Source organism: Felis catus, chromosome A3 (genome assembly GCF_018350175.1).
Source record: "Felis catus isolate Fca126 chromosome A3, F.catus_Fca126_mat1.0, whole genome shotgun sequence".
Taxonomy (NCBI): domain Eukaryota; kingdom Metazoa; phylum Chordata; class Mammalia; order Carnivora; family Felidae; genus Felis; species Felis catus.
In genome coordinates this window covers 74,711,075-74,728,224 of record NC_058370.1, presented here as the reverse complement: position 1 = coordinate 74,728,224, position 17,150 = coordinate 74,711,075, and the positions used below count along the sequence as shown (strand labels likewise).

Below are 17,150 nucleotides of genomic sequence, written 5' to 3'. Positions count from 1 at the left end.
CTTTCTCCCGACACAAAGTCAGAACTAAACACCCTTTCTGGGGAGACAGACTCCAGATCATTTCCCCCATTTATCCCTCCTTAGCTAGCTATCATTAGGCTATAAAATGGGATTTCTCATCACAAGACCTGTCCCAAGTGTTCTAGTGGCCTATGCTCTCAGGGACAGCCCCTGTCTAAAATTCTGAATGTCATGAGGCTAATTCTGATAAACTACATGAAGGTGATGCCTCCACTCATCCATTCAGAACAATCAGAATTGATGACTGTTTTGATGGTGTGACTGTGGAAGAATACTTTATTATGATGCTTGGTCCCATACTCCGAAACCTTATAAAATGGCAAATTAAAGAACCTCAACTCTAAATGACTTAAGCAAACAAGGGATTTGCTGTAAGATTCAGAGAATCAGAGAATCAAAGAGAAAGCTTATCTCCCCAGCTTTGAGCAGAACAGGGAGAGCGGCCCTAAAGACCTCAGCAGAAAACAGATACCTGAGCATCCCCTGGGCTCCCCCGGCCCCGCCTTCATGCTTTTCTCCTGGGGCGCTCCTCATCCTCTCTGTCTGCACACAGGCTCTTGTTACCCAGCTGTGGACAAGGCACAACCGCTGCAAACTTGCCCCTGTTCTGTCACCAGAGTGGGGCAATTCCCATTTAAAAACCTACAAGGGAAAACTCATGGGCCATTTCTGGACCCATCACTGTGGCCAGGGAACTAAGGACTTGTAAAATGATGACAGTCCTTGTTTATATCATAGGAGGAGGGCTTGTGGGAGAGGAGGAGTTTCCTCCAAAAGAAGGGGACAGGAAAAGGAAGATATAACTTGGCTCAGACATGACCACTGGGGGCAAATTGTAAGAGTCAGCCACCCTAATGAGAATATAGGATACAGGGAGGTTTTAGAACAGACGTTTGAGGAAAAGGGAGGGCAAGAATTTATAAAAGGTCTCCCTATGCTAGACAACTATCCTAAGGTGCATAAGAGGCCTGATGTTAACTACACCTGTCCTTTCTCTACTCCAGTTTTCTAACCCTAAGGCTGCATCAAAGAGTACAATTGCCCCCCAGTTTGCCAAACCCACCCATAAAACGCAAAGCACAGAATTCTGTAAGAACCATGCTGCCATCCGAAGCAAAGCCACACCCTGATTCCCATCCTCTGCTACAATAGCTTCAGGTTATTTTTCAGGCATACTTTGCATCTTATACTAAACAAATGTATCTTCCAGGATTTAAATAATAAACAAATGCAAAATGTATCAGTGTGATGGATAGCAATATATTTTAAGACACAGATATGCTAAAACTAAGGGTGACCCCAAATTGGGAAAACCACTCCAGGAGACAGTTTTCTTTGGGGAAGACAAGGCGTCCAAATCACATGTGGCATCTGGTGATTGGTGCTCGCTGCAGAGAGCCAGAAGCATTCCTGACCTTTTGTAATGGAACCAACATAAGTTCACGCCCTTGGTGAGTCAGAAACTGCACCAGGTTGAGTTGTACAAAATAAACTTTATTTGCAGCAAATAAGGAGAACACAGGGAATGACTGGCTGTGACTCCAGGAATCCAGAGCTGTGATTCCTTGAGCAAGGGTGAATGGATTCGTTTTATTTCGGGTAATGATGAGTATTCAGATAGGGAAGCCTTGTCATCATATGTAGAGACGGGCATAAGGTCACACATGCATCTTAAGGAAACATGCTTATATACACATTGTATGTTATGTAAACGATGTTTGTGCTCCTTCCTGGGCACATATTTTAATATTATAATCAGGTAAACGTAGTCATTAGTCATTCTAGAGGCCATTCCATGTTCCATCTATGCAGGTGTGTGTCAGAGGTTAAGTTCAAAGTGATCTGGGTGGTCTGGTCTGGCAGGAGGTCTTGTCAGGGCAGTCCTTACCATCAGAGGGGTGGTTTTGCTTTTCAGGAAAAATGTGGGACAAAGGTTGGTGAGTATAAGCAGGTGGGCAGTAAAGATCAGGTCTTAGAGTCTAGGTGGTGACACTTTCCGTGGCCTCTGCGATGGTTTTTACCACATTCACTCACACACAAATGCACCCCTGTAAAGAGAATAAAACTTCCAAAGTCCTTTCGAGAGGAGAGCATTTTTTCAGCTGAATCTTTACCTTCCAGAGAGTGCCCCTTAATGGTAAAAGGGACAGTCATATCATAGCCATCTTGTGGGCCAAATCAGAGAAATCACCCCTGCCTTCAAAAAGAGACAAGGGATCCAGTACACAGTTTGCTCACAACCTGCATGAGCCTTGGATATCATTTCCAACTGCCAGACTTCTGGATGTTTCCACACTGGCCAAATGCAATTGAAAATTTGGTAGAAACAGTGTAGAAACTAAAAGCAAATGCATAATTTGCCTCTAAAAGCAGCTTTTGATCCTGGTTTCCATAGGCCCCCACTACTGCTAATAATAATAATACCACCATTCTCTGTAACCGAGGCTTTAAACCCCATCTCTAGAAGCCTTCCATCTTAGCTCCTGTGTGGAGTCATGAAGCCTCACAATTCACCCTAGCTCCTTCCTGGACTGTCTTTGCTCTTCATGCCCACTGGCACATCTTTAATGCCCTGGGGTCCCAGAACCAAATCTGGCCCCCCCCCACCTACTTTGGTAAATAAAGTTTTACTGGAACACAGCCACACTCATTTATTACTGGGTCATCGATGGGTACTTTCACACTATGATAGCAAAGCTGAGCGGTTGAGACAGAGACTGGCCTCAAAGCCCAAAATACTTGCTATCAGGCCCTTTACAAAAAACGTTTGCTAACATTTTTAGCAAAAGTTCTGACTGCCCAGCCTTAACTTCTTTCCGATTCTTCCTGCTTTTTACAAAATGCCCTAATCCAAACCTTGTACTGAATTATCAATGGATCTTAACACACACGCATGCATGCACGTGCATACACACACACAAACACACACACACACACACACACACACACACACACAAAACACATACGGAATTTTCAAAAAGTCTGTAAAAAGCGTCTCCTTGCACTTAGAATAATTCCTTTTTTTAAAAATGTTTTTATTTATTTTTGAGAGAGAGAGAGAGAGAGAGAGAGAGAAAATGGGGGAGGGGCAGAGGGAGAGAGACAAAGAATCTGAAGCAGGCTTGAGGCTCCAAGCTGTCAGCACAGAGCCCCACATCAGACTCAAATTCATGGACTTCGAGATCACCACCTGAGCTGAAGTCAGATGCTTAACCGACTGAGCCACCCACGTGCCCGTACTTAGAATAATTCCCAGTCAATACTATGTTTTCTACACGACTGGGTGTGGCTTACCTTCCCATCTTCCCTGTTGCTTCCTTCCTCCCTCACCATATTCCAGCCTCGCTGGTCTTTTTCCTTCCCTGAGCAGTTCTCACCCCAGTGCCTTCTCAACCATTGTTCCTTTTTGCACCAACACCCCTCCCCGCCTGCTTCCACCTCTCATCCTTCAGGTCTCTGGCTCAATGTCATCTCCTCAGAGATGAACTCACCCTTTCTAAAGATTTCTTTCATTCCGTTCTCTCCTAGCAACCAGTTCTTTGAATCCAAAGGGAGAACGTAAGTATTTCCTTATTGGATTTTACTTACTAGATTATTATCTGTCTCATTGGTCATAATAGCTCTAGGGGGTCAAGCATTATGTCCATTTATTTGTCACTCTACATCCAGTACCTGTCAAAGAGTAAGCACTGAAATCATATTCTTACAAATGAGTGATGTTCCTTTTATTCCCAGATAACATCCATTCTTTGGCCTGTATTCAATACAGGTGTATTCTATTTTCCAGTCCTAGTTGTATGCCTCATTCCAGGTACACTGAGATAACCATCACTTCCCATGCACACACTGTACTTTTTCACCTCTAATGCTTCCTTGTCCCTCCCCAACACTACATCCTCTATCATTTTTGCCCAGGAAAACCTCTCTTCCAGGCTTAATTAAAACAATTATTCTAGGAAACCATGTTATAATGAAAAAATGTTGAATAATATAAAGTCAAAGACATACCTCATAAGGTTGCTTCCTACAACAATCTTTAGTATATACAGTTTGATACTCTCATGCCAAAGTCCATGAAGTCATAGCAATTCCACATGAACCACACGACACTGCTTTCCAAGTCTAACTCTCTCATAGGCTTCATTCAGGGACAAATTTTAGAGTGTGGATGGATGAATTACATAGCCTTCATGTTAGATTTCCATTAATATTATTTCTCTTGGTTCCAGTTTTGAAAGAAATTGAGTACTAGTGAGTTCTAACAGGTACCCTTGTTCCATGTTTCAGTTCAACTGGGCTGAAAATAGGATTGACCACTTTGTGTAAAATATGAGGAGCCTAAGTCTTATGCCTACAAAAAAGGCCAACTCCCATTCAGTGATAATTCAGTGACAGGAGAATGCATCCCTATATCAATCATGAGGACATGCTGTACCTAGGATATAGCAACCTGTCTGCTAAGAGCATAAGAAATAATACGCTTATCATATTCATAAAATAGATTGTCTGTTGCCTGTTGCTTGAGGGTCTGTATCTAGTTTATTAGAAGAAATAGTAAAATTTTCCCCTCAAATGCTGCAAAGGGGTGAAGCCACAATACACCTCGGTGTGTGCCTGTCCCCTCCCTTGTTCCACACACAATAATTGTACTTTCAGATTGCTATTGTTTCTCAACCGTTAATTCATAATGAATTTATTATTGGCAAGAACCCCTAGAATTTTTTGTGTTGTTGCAAATCACCCATTTCTGTTGTTTACTTATGCAGTTGTTATTTTAGGACCCAAGAAGAGGAATGTGTGTACACAAATACATACCTACCCAAACTTTGTTCTCCCACATAACTTTATGTCAAGTGCAAATTTTATAGGTATATGCTCCATGACTTTATTTAAGCCATGTATAACTCTGTTAATCCCAACAAGGGCCAAGCTAGCTTCATCACACCTCTGGTCTCTTCTAGTTGGCATTCATTATCAACCAATGCTCTAATCAATACCCAAACTAGCAGTTTGTCCTTCAGTCCGGTTCTTTGACATGAAAACTTTAAACAAAAAATACTGACCTCCTATTATGGACCAGGCATTTTGATAGGTACCAAGCTTTCAGCAACAACAAAAAAAAAAAAAAAAAAAGAAAAAAAAGAAAAAAAATCCCATTTCTAACCTCAAGAAGCATATAGTGAAGGCTATAAATACAAATAAGAAACAACATTTACTGAATCATACATTATTTTAAGCACTTTACATGTGTTGTGTCACTTAATCCTCACAGATAATAAACCCTAAAGAAAATACTATTATTTATATAGAAGAAAATTATTTTTTTAACTTTTTAAAAAATGTTTATTTTTGAGAGAGATAGAGACAGAGCATGAGCAGGGGAGGGGCAGAGAGAGAAGGAGACACAGAATCCAAAGCAGGTTCCAGGTTCTAAGCTGTCAGCACAGAGCCCAATGTGGGGCTTGAACTCAGGGAACTGTGAGACCACGACCTGAGCCAAAGTCAGCCGCTTAATCATCTGAGCCACCCAGGTGCCCCAAATAGAAGAAAACTATTAATTAATTAGATTAAGTAATTTGCCCAAAGCCTCTGGGAAGTGGTAGAAAAAGGATTCAAACCCAGATGGTCTGTCTCCAAAGATGGCACATTTAACACATCTGCTATTTAAGATCTCCACCATGTTTGCCCACAACTTGTGCACCACATAACTTAGAAGAGGATAGCTCAAATCATTACAACCTGCACAATCCCATACAGAATACTGAAGCCCAGACATACCACCATATTACCTTGACCCAGATTTTTCTACTCCTGATGTCTCGGAAAAATAGACATAAATGGAAAGAGATGAAATGGAAAATTTCCTAGAAAGACACAAACTACTGAAATTAACCCAAAGAGAAATGGAAAATCTAAAGAGACTTATAATAAGCAGATTGAATTAGTAATTGTAAAACTACCCACAAAGAACAGTGCAAGCCAGCATATCTTCACTGGTGAATTCTTTCAAAACAATTAAAGAAGTGATCAAAACAATAGGATATTAGCACAGAAATAGACACATTCATCAGTAGAACAGAATTGCCAGAAATGAACCCACAACTGTATGGTCAATTAATCTTCGCAAAGCAGGAAAGAATATCCAATGGGAAAGACCATCTCTTCAACAAATGGTGTTGGGAAAACTGGACGGAAACATGCAAAAGAATGAAACTGGACCATTTTTGTGTTTGGTAAAAACACAAAAATAAATTCGAAATTAAATAAAGACCTGAGACCACAAAAACCCTAGAGGAAAATACGGGCAGTAATCTCTTTGGTATTGGTTGTAGCAACTTCCTTCTAGATATGTTTCCTGAGATAAGGGAAACCAAAGCAAAAATAAATTAATGGGACTTCATCAAAATTAAAAGCCTCTGCACAGTGAAGGAAACAATCACAAAACAAAAAGGCAACCTACAGAATGGAAGAATATATTTGCAATGGCATATCTGATAAAGGGTTAGTATGTACTATATAAAGAATTTATAAAAGTCCATACTCAGAAGATGAATAATCCAATTAAGAATGGGCAGAAGACATGAACAGACATTTTTTCCAAAGAATACATACAGATGGCCAACAGACACATGAAAAGATGTTCGTGCTCAACATCAATCATCATCAGGGAAATACAAATCAAAACTACAATGAGGTATTACTTCACACCTGTCAATATGGCTAAAATCAAAAGCACAAGAAACAACAAGTATTCGTAAGGATATGGAGAAAGGAGAAATCTCTTACACTGTTGGTGGGAATGCAAACTGGTGCAGCCACTCTGAAAAAACAGTATGGAGATTCTTCAAAAAGTTGAAAATAGAACTACCCTATGACACAGCAATTGCACTACTAGGTATTCCCAAAGAATACAAAAATACTAATTCAAAGGGATACTTGCATCTTGACATTTTAGCAGTACTATCTACAATAGCCAAATTATGGAAATACCCTAAGTGTTCATCAAGAGATGAATGGATAAGGAAGATGTGGTATATATATACAATGGAATATTACTCGGCCAAAAAAAGTGTAATCTTGCCATTTGCAATGACACGGACAGAGATAGAGAGAATTATGCTACGTGAAATATATGAGCCAGAGAAAGACAAATACCATATGATTTCATTCATATGTGGTATATAAGAAACAAAACAAATGAACGATGGCAAAAAAGAGAGAGATAAACCAAGAACTCTAATTACAGAGAACAAACTGATGGTAACCAGACAGATGTCAGAGGGAGAATGGGTTACATAGGTGATGGAAATTAAGGAGTGCACTTGTGATGAGCACTGAGTGTTGTATGGAGGTATTGAATCACTATATTGTACACCTGAAACTAATATTATACTGTACATTAACTAATAAGAATTTAAATAAAATTTTTTTAAAAAGAACAAGGAAGAATTAATCCCAACTTATTACAGTTTCTTCCAAAGAATAGAAGGGAACGGGGCACTGGGTGGCTCAGTTGGCTAAGTGTCGACTTCAGCTCAGGTCAAGACCTTGCAGTTTGTGGGTTCGATCCCCGCGTTGGGCTCTGTGGTGACAGTTCAGAGCCTGGAGCCTGCTTTGGATTCTGTGTCTCCCTCTCTCTCTGCCCCTCCCCCACTCACTCATGCTCTGTCTCTCTGTCTTTCAAAACTAAATAAAAACATTAAAAAAAAAGAGTAGAAGGAAACACTTCGTAACTCATCCTATCACACCAAAAGCACAAATAGCCAAAGAAAAAATAGGTAGCCTGGACATAATTGGTATTGCAAAAGTACTCCACCAAGAAAATGAAAAGACAACACACTGAATGGAAGAAAATTTGCAAATTATATAATGAAGAAGGCACTAGAATGCATTTTACACATGCATGCACATATATATATATATATATATCACATGCATATATATATACATATATATGTATATATATCACATGCATATATATACATGCATATATATATCACATGCATGCATATATATATATGTATATATATATATATATATATACATATATATATGTAATCACAACCCAATAATTTAAAAAACAAGTAGTCCAATTTAAAAATGGATAACATATTTGAATGGACATTTCTCCAAGGAAGACACACAAAATGACTCACAGGCACATGGAAAGATTCTTGATATCATTATCTACCAGGAAAAAGAAAATGAAAACCACAATGAGATATTACTTCACATCCATGAGGATGGCCAAAATGGAAAAGATAGACAATAACAAATGTTGGTGAGGATGCAGAGTATGTGGAACCCTCATGCACTACTGCTAGGAATATAAAATAGTGCAGTCACTTTGGAAACGAGTCTGGCAGTTTCTCAAAAGATTAAATATAATTACCCAGCAATTCCAGGTATAGGTATATACTCAAGAGAAATAAAAGCATGTATTCATATGCAAACTTGGACACAAATGTTTACTAGCTGCATTATTCTTAATAGCCAAAAAATGAAAACCACCCAAATCTCCATCAATGTTATATCAATGGATACAATGTGGTATATCCAGATGGATGATATTAATATTATTGGAAAATGGATTATCCCATTCCAATATTATAATGGAATAACATTCATTAATAAAAAGAAATGAAATACTGAGACCTGTTACAACATGGATGAATCATGGAAACTTCATGCTAAGTGAGAGAAGCCAGTCACAAAAGACTGCGTATTTGTCTGATTCCATCATATGAAATGCTTGGATTAGCAAATCCATAGATATAGTAAGTAGATTCATGGTTGTCTAGGGCTGGAGGGATTGGGGGGGGGGGGGAGTGAGCAGTGGTTGCCAGTGGGTACAGGTTTTCTTCTGGGGTTGACAAAAACATTCTAAAATTGATTGTGGTGTTGGTTGCACAACTCTGTGACTATACTAAAACCAACTGTATTGCAAACTGTAAATGAGTGAGTTACATGCTATGTGAATTATACCTTAATAAAGTTGTAACTAAAAAGTGATGGAGTGAAGGAAGAGGAGGAACAGGGAGCATTCTCTTTAAATATGTAATATTAAGCACACTCTTTTATCCTTCCCCCAAATTCCAATGAAATGGTGATAAAAGATTTTTTAAAAAAGACATAATCCCATGTGGGCAAATACTATGAGAAAAGAGAGCACATCAAAGGGGAGATGTCAACACAATTTTGGACGCTGGAAACTAGAGGCCTTAGTGTCACCTTACCCTAGCAGACTGAGGAAAGCTGAAGACCAAGCCTACATGTAGGAAAAGACAAGATGGAATACTTTCACTCCAGAAACCTCCAGAAAGCCTCAGAAATTGGAGGCATCAGTTAATTCTGAAGAAATTGGAGGCATAAATTAATTCTGAAGACCAGGATATGGAATAAGGCTGGAAACTGGAGTGCTGGTTGAAAGGTTACATAGGGGGGAATTAAATCCGCTTCCTAAACCCATGAAGCTAGGCTACACAGTCCACTCCCATCCCCCCTCTGCTGACTTTGCTCAAGAGAGACAGATGGTTTCCTCTTTTTATATTTTTTAAATTTTTTAATTTGTTTAATGTTGATTCATTTTTGAGAGACAAAGAGAGCCATAGAGTGAGTGGGGGAGGGGCAGAGAGAGGGAAACACGAATTCGAAGCATTTTCAGGCTCTGAGCTGTCAGCACAGAGCCTGACGTGGGACTCAAACCCACACACTGGGAGATCATGACCTGAGCTGAAGTCAGACACACAACCGGCTGAGCTACCCAGGTGCCCCATTTTTATTTTTAATTTTTTAAAATTGAGGTGTGACACACAACATTAGATTTGTTTCAGGTACACAACATAATGATTCCATATTTTTATACATTGTGAAATAATAACAATAAGTCTAGTTAACATCCATCACCTTGCATACTTACAATTTTTTTTCTTCTGATGAGAACCAATAAGTGGTTTCCTTTCTGCAGAAGTGGCAGGTCTCAGACTCTGGGCTCAGGACTTGGAGATCTAAGACCAAGAATAGGGAGGAGTGAGATGGTCAAATGAAAACAGGAGAATTGAAAGAATGTCAATATTAAAAGGTAAAATCTAGAAATCTCACAGAAAATAAAACAAGATGGCATAGAGATGGAAAATAAGAAAAAAGACAAGAACATTGGAGGATCAATCCAGATGGTCAAACATCAGAATAGAAGTTCTATGGATAGGTGGGTGGAAAATGAATTCAAAGAAAATGGAGAGAAGAATATAAATATAAAAGAAATAATGCATGAAAACTTCCCAGAACATAAAAGAATGTGTTTCTAAATTGAAAGGACCTAGCAGGTATCCATCACTGTGAAATTGTATAACTCTAGGATTATGGAAGACAATGGAACAGTACCTTCAAAGTCTAAGGAAAATTCTGTCTGACACAGAATTCCATACTTAGCAAAATTATTAGTTAAGCATGAAGGTAGAATGTAGACCAAGAAAAAGAAAGTCATGTCATTTAAAAAATTGGGATTCAACACCAGAGAGAAGCAAGCAAAATACCCAGGATGCTAGTGAAGGGGAGCTGAGCTCTTGGTCCAGAGAGGAGAGAGAAGATAGCTACTTGACAGACAGGAACAGGGACAGGAGGAGGCCCAAAGTTAGAAAAGGGTGAAAGGTCAGAGGGGTGTAGAGGAGGGTGGCTGTGCAAGAGATTACTTGAGATGACTTGATAGAGGGTCTTCAGCCTTCAGTCCTTTAGGGATGAGCTAAATAAATAAACAGAGCCAGTTAATAGCTCTACAGAAAACAAAGGGATGTAGAGGAGAAGAGGGGTAAATTTAGAGAAACATAATTGTAACGGTAGGGTCCTTCCAAACAACCTCATAAATCATTTTCCTCTTCTTCACCCAGGTTTTAAATAATTTGATAAAAAAAAAAAAAGTAAAGAATTCAGATGAAGGACAAAATATCACTTTGTTTTTCTTCTTCATGACAAAAGTTTATTTGGCTAATGTAGTTTAGTTTTGAGAGCCAAATGGGCTTTGAACCTTAGAATTAGGCAGATTTTCCCACCTAGACAGGGAAGTGCTCCAGGGAAAAGTTGCTCCTTGGCAACACACAGCTTCCAGCAGGCAGAAGGATACAGGGCTGATCCAAGTCTACCACCCAGAGGAATCTGCTCCTCCCCTAGAAAGAAGCAAAGTAATAACCGAATAAAGGGGAAGAAAGAACACAGAAATATGTAGGGGAAATCCCACCTCATTGAAGAAAACATTAGGAGTAGAGAACAGGCTCCCCGCCCCCCCTTCCCCACCGCCCCCACCCCGCACTAACAATACCAACATAGCAATTTCACCAGAAATTATAATAGAGCAATGTAAGAAGTGTGAGGGACTGCAGGTGTTCATTTTAGTGAAGACATTAAGACAGCTAAATCCCCATCTTTTTTAAAAAATAATTTTTTAATGTTTATATTTATTTTTGAGAGACAGAGCAAGAGGCCAAGTGAGGGAGGGGCAGAGAGAGAGGGCGACCTAGGATCTTAAATGGGCTCTGTGCTGACAGCAGAGAGCCTGATAAGGGGCTCAAACTCACCAACTATCAGATCATGACCTGAGCCGAAGTTAGACACTCAGCGGTCTGAGGCACCCAAGGGCCCCTAAATCCACATCTTTATAATAGAAATTCAATACATACAGTGTTAAAATGGCAAGTCAAGAAATGACAATAAAACATATTAGGTGGCAATAAGTAGCCCAAAAAATAGCTAAAACAGCTCCAAGAGTTGAACAAGACAGTGTTGGGGAGGAAAGTCTGGGATGAGGAGATGGAGAGAGAGAACTCCTGTCTTTTGATATCAAGAGTTGTTAGTGCTGCTGTTGGACTTTTAAGATGTGGGTTAGGTTGGAACATATGAAATTGCCAGTATTTGGACATTTATGGCTTTTTAAAAAGGCAATTCCATATGTTCATATAATTCAACCTAAAAATTTAACAGAAATTTAACTCAAAAAACCTTTTTAATAAAAGGAAAAGAAATTCAACCCCCCCCCCCCCAGGAAACTTCTCTGTCCCTTTCTCTTAGTCTGGTTTGTGTGCTTCCCTGGGTCCCCCTCACAGCTGTGCTCATGTGCTCACACCTACCTGGTGTTTCCACAGCATTGCAGTCATCTGTGGGCCTGTCTCCCCTGCTGGTCATCACTAATTTGAGGGGAGGCCTCTGTTTATCAGGGGGGGGGGGGTCTGCCAAGCAACAGGCACAGGATAGGACTCCAGTATTTTCTCGTTTTTTAAAAAATTTTTTTAACATTTATTTATTTTTGAGAGACACAGAGAGACAAAGCATGAGCAGGGGAGGAGGAGGGGCAGAGGAGAGAAGGAGACACAGAATCCGAAGCAGGCTCCAGGCTCTGAGCTGTCGGCACAGAGCCCTATGCAGAGCTCAAACCCACAAACCATGAGATCATGACCTGAGCCAAAGTCGGACACTTAACTGACTGAGCCACCCAGGTGCCCCAGGATTCCAGTAGTTTCTAAATGACTGTGTTAACAGTGCTTGCTGAGTGCCTGGATCAGTGGCATCCTTTCCCAGGTGTTTAAAATAATCCTTTAGTAGTCTATCTTAGGATTTCACTCAGAATCACATAAAGCACACTACTTTGAAGTTTATAGAATCCATTACTGTATAGTCTTCTTTTTTAGGAAAAAAAAAACAAGTTTAAAAACAAAAACCCATTTTCCCATCCTTGGATCTCCAGCTGCTCACCATGATGCACAGTACCTCTGCAGGTTCTCGCAGAAGCTGGGATGTCCTGTGTCTGCGTCAGGAGACCTGACCTCCCTGGGGAGCTCCACAGGCAGTCATTGAGCAGCTCAACTCTGGGGCTGCAGATCTGGAGACCAGGATGTAAATGATGCCCTGTCCCCTCCTACTAATGACACAGAACTTCAACAAATCAGCTTTGCATCCCTAAGTGCACGGTCCATAGTATCTAACTAAATAAGATAGTGCCTGAAACTGTAGTGTTAGTGGACAAATTAAATGAGATCATGCAGGTAAAACACTGAATGCAGGAAGCATTCAGATGTGTTTCTGCTACTCTCTGACATACATTTTCTCCAGTCTGGACTTCGTTTTCCTTTTATCAATGTTTGTTCTATGATTTTCAGCCCAAAGATCATTTTTTGTTCTATAAACAATGAAGATGAACAGAAGTGAGGAGCTCTGATTGTGTGTGTGTGTGTGTGTGTGTGTGTGTGTGTGTGTGTGTGTATTATTGGCCAGAAAACAAGAATCCCTCCACGTATCAGACCCACACATGCCCCCACCTGTTGCAGGACTTAACTCTGAAAGTAATTTTATGGTTATTGTTGCCCCGAGCACTTCTTATAAGCTCATAGGAATTAAAGCCTGCATAATACCGATTTTGCTTCCTATCTCTGGCTTCAAGCACTCATTTCTGTCTTTTGTAAGTGTCTTTTTTTAAAAAGTTTATTTATTTATTTTGGGAAGGATGGAACACAGAGAGGAGAGGGAGGGAGAATCCCAAGAATCCAAGCCCTGATGCAGGGCTGGAACCCCCGAACTGTGAGATATGACCTGAGCCAAAGTCAAGAGTTGGACGCTTAACTGACTGAGCAACCCAGGCACCCCTCTGCTGGTTATGTTCTAAATAAGCAGCTAAAATAAACAGCTAATAAATAATAATAATAAAATAAAATAACAGCTAATCAGAAAAACCCTGTGTGTGTGAAGGTGTTTATGGAAACATAGTACAAAAGAAGAAGCACCAGCTTCCACCCAAAGGAGCAACTCTAATCATGAGACTTTCTTACAGTCTGCCTAGCCAGCAGCAGAGATGATGGTTTGGGCCCTGGATAACTTCTGGACATCCCTTCAATCATAATGTATAACCAAATGGCCACTCATCTAAGTGGACCATCTGGATAAGGGAGGACCTAGAGCTCTGCCATTCCCTAGCTGGGGAGCATGGAGGCATCCCTTCTGTCTGAACCCCTGCTTCTCATCTGTAACATGACGACATTGGACTAAGTGATTGCAAAGGTCAGCTGTTTCACAAAGGTTTACCATTTTAAGTATAGACTTAGGGCTTCTCCTGACAACTAACGTTTGATCTAATGTAAAACACAGTATCTTATTAAAGGAAGCACAGGAGAGTTCAAAAAAAATTTTTCCAGATTAAGCAAAATGTAAACTTTCCATCTCTTTCCATGTTTGCCTTTACATATTTATCAAGTTCTCTTTTTCTAAGTATTCATTCCTCTGCAATGAGACCCCCATCAAGTCTTTTTTTAAATCTATTGTTCTCTTTCCCCGGTAGATGGCACTCCATTGCCACTTTAATTACCTGCTGCCTACAAAGTGCAGATAGTCTAGAAAATAAACAGTGAAGAGCATGTAGGAACATTTATCAAACACCCATAAATAAGAGGAGCTTGATGTTAAGCATCCACCTAAAATATTCACTGATTTTTCTAAAATTTAAACAGTTAGGTTCTACATAGAAGGTGTCGTAATGAAATTAGAACGTTTTGATGTGGACATGTCAGATTGTGTTGTACGCTGGAATTGAGTACTATCCTTCAAAATGAGGAAACTTTGAAATTACAGCTGTTCAAATGATGCTGCCACCCTGCTATTTTAAAAAACATTTAGAAAATCATTCTCTGGCAAATAATCTCATGATCAGTTTCTAGCCTACATGAGAAAAAAACTCTTGCCTGCTTTTAACAATCCCTTCCCAATAGCACCATCTTCCTTGACAATCCTCACATTCAAGAGTTGTTTGGGGATTTTTTCCCCCCTTGGAAAGGCTATTTCCAAATATTCCACACTTGATGAAATTTGACCATTCACTTTTAATTATTTTGGAAAGAATAGAACTCATCCACTTATTGCTTCATTTTCAGCCATGTGTTCTGTCTCCCAGCTGGCTGCTTTTGCCATGGTGTTGGGGCTGGAAGGTAGAGCATGCCCCATATTGTAGGAAGAATTTATTCTAGTACACTGGCAAGCAAAAGCCAGTAAATGAAATGGGAAAGTCCTCTAGCAGTGGGAAACATGAGCTCAGAAATTTGAGTTTAACTTCTGAGAAAAGTAAGAAGGTGAGCAAAGATCTCACCAGCCTTGGGTCATGAAGATCCAACCCCTGCTTCAAGCCTGGCAGTGGAATAGGAACCCCGTTACTATCCATATAGGTGTTACCAGGATTGGCCTTGCTGCCTTAGCCCAGAGTTCCTGGGACAGGCCTGGCTATCTGATACCCTAGGAGCTAAAACCATCCCTAGCTGTTACCTGAATGCATTCCTGTATCCCTACTGGCAGCGAAGCCCTGAAGTGTTTCCCTGGGAAATCCATCCCTGGTTCTTTACACATTGCCAGCTAGCCCCTTTAATGCATGGGTTAATGCACAAACATGTAACACCCAGCCCAACCAACAACCACCTCAAATCTGACTGATGTGTCCTTACCCACTCTCATCTCAGATGTTGGATTCCAAAAACTTTATACTAAATCTACTAAAATCTACCTCAAACCCTGCTTATTATTATGGTGATATTCTTTCCCCCACTGCTGTTAGCATCTGTAAACTCCTGGGATTGGGCACCCTGGCTTCTCCAGGTAAGAGATGGACCCCACAGCCACTATGCCCACCCCATTAACCCACTTCCCTGTGCCTGGAGAAAGGATCAACATCTTGCCCTAACTCCCTTATTTCTCACAGCTGAGTTCACCCTGAACTTGCATGATCTTCTAGACTTCTGGTTACTGTGAACGATTAAGTTTCCTAGTTGCCTAATCCAGTTCGAGTTGGGTTTTCAGTGATTTGCTCCTGTAGCTCCCTCTGGTGGTGGAAGATTCACCCACAGGCCGGATACAAACGTAGTTTTGATGGTCTACTGGTTTATGGTTCAGTGGCTTTCTACGGCTATGAGGATGCAGTTTCAGTTAAACGATACGGGAATGCCCTGACTCCCAGGTTAGGCTTCCTTGGACAAACATTCGCCGACTCTGAATGACTTTCATATTAATCTTCAACATGTTTTCTCCACAGCCTGATAGCAACTGCCATGGGAACTGGCAAACTAGGATGACAAGGGCAATTCTATCAAGAGCCTCTATTTCTACAGGATTATGTAAAATTTTCTTTTTCCTAATATTTATTTAGCAGATACTCTATGCTGGTCCCTCTTCTAAGCACTTTTCTTGTAATAACTTATTTAATTCTTGAAACAACTCTATGGGAATATTATGATTATTATTCCCATTTTACAGAAGAAGAGATAGCCATAGGTTGCCTCAAATGCCACAAGCCAGAAAGGACAACAAATATTCATCTTTTAGTTTCATGCACACAAGTTGGTGAATCAAATGAGCTGTTGAGTCCATAAAGAGGCACCAGACTTACAGCAGTGGCCAAAGCAAGTCTTTTTGCAGGAGCTATGGAACCCAAGAAGAGATGTTTGACCTGTGGGGGACACTGTCACCAAACTTCAGTCAGAGATTTTAAGCCAGGACTTCTAGGAGGTTAACCAGTAACATATGGACAAGGACCAGCTTCCAAACCAACTTAGGAACACAGAAGAGAAAGGATCTAGAAATGCATAGAACATCTGAGATGGACCAACACTGTGGTCTTCCAATAGATTGAGCAACCATACCAGTTTTTCTGGGACTGAGGGGTTTCCCACCATGTGGAAATTTTAGTGCAAACACCAGGGAGCTTCCAGAAAAACAGAGACATGCTGGTCACTCTATTGTCCAAAGAAGTGAGATTTACTTTCAACTACTAGAAATGCCAGGGGCCCCCTATATCTCCTCAAAGTTCACAATGCTCCTGATTTCGTTGGCTTCCATCTTCTTTCAATATTCAAACAGGGATGGGGTCTATGCATCAAGCTATATGTTACCTTCTGAGGGCTTCTCTGGGTGTTTTAGGACAAAAGAAGGAAATCCTTGGCTTCTTACTAATAGTAATAAACTTGTTACCCCCAAAATGGAACTAGCAGGATTTTTTTTTAAGTTTGGATATAAAGGAGTTCAGAACATGCTACCCCAAAATATGCCACTTTGGCATATTGATTATTTTGAATTAAAGGCATTTGAAAAACAATAGGTGCAAAAAGGCACTC

General features: G+C 40.3%; 1 long non-coding RNA gene across 1 annotated transcript in view; it reads right to left on the bottom strand.

Moving 5' to 3' along the window:
* The window catches only part of LOC109498177, a 227,989-nt gene that overhangs the window by 24,196 nt on the left and 186,643 nt on the right, over window positions 1-17,150 (bottom strand). Inside the window, exons 6-7 of the long non-coding RNA XR_002741138.2 lie at window positions 11,070-11,183; window positions 9,941-10,028 (exon numbers count right to left, since the gene is read on the bottom strand). This is a non-coding gene — a long non-coding RNA (uncharacterized LOC109498177). The remainder of the gene's footprint in view (window positions 1-9,940; window positions 10,029-11,069; window positions 11,184-17,150) is intronic.